Source organism: Arachis ipaensis, chromosome B01 (assembly GCF_000816755.2).
Source record: "Arachis ipaensis cultivar K30076 chromosome B01, Araip1.1, whole genome shotgun sequence".
Taxonomy (NCBI): Eukaryota; Viridiplantae; Streptophyta; class Magnoliopsida; order Fabales; family Fabaceae; genus Arachis; species Arachis ipaensis.
Window position 1 is genome coordinate 16,135,868 of NC_029785.2, and position 314 is coordinate 16,136,181.

The following is a 314-nucleotide window of genomic DNA, read 5'->3' on the forward strand; positions in this document are numbered from 1 at the left end:
CATATGATAAATGACAACAACTGTACTCGACTACTCGTTATTAAAGTTAAAATGTAACTTCAAAAGTCCGGCACTTTTATGATTTTTGACTACTAAACTCCTGAAATTTCGCCACTGATTTCAACTTTGTCTTCTTTTTATGTCTTTTCCGGTTTCTCACTTGCACTTGCATATATATGCTGTTATGATTCATAAATTTTGAGGTAAGACTTATATTAAATAAAATTATAATCGATTCGATTCGGTCTTCAAAATTTATAATAATAACTTATATTAGTTTTTGAGTTAATTTTTATAAATAGTGTGTTAATTTT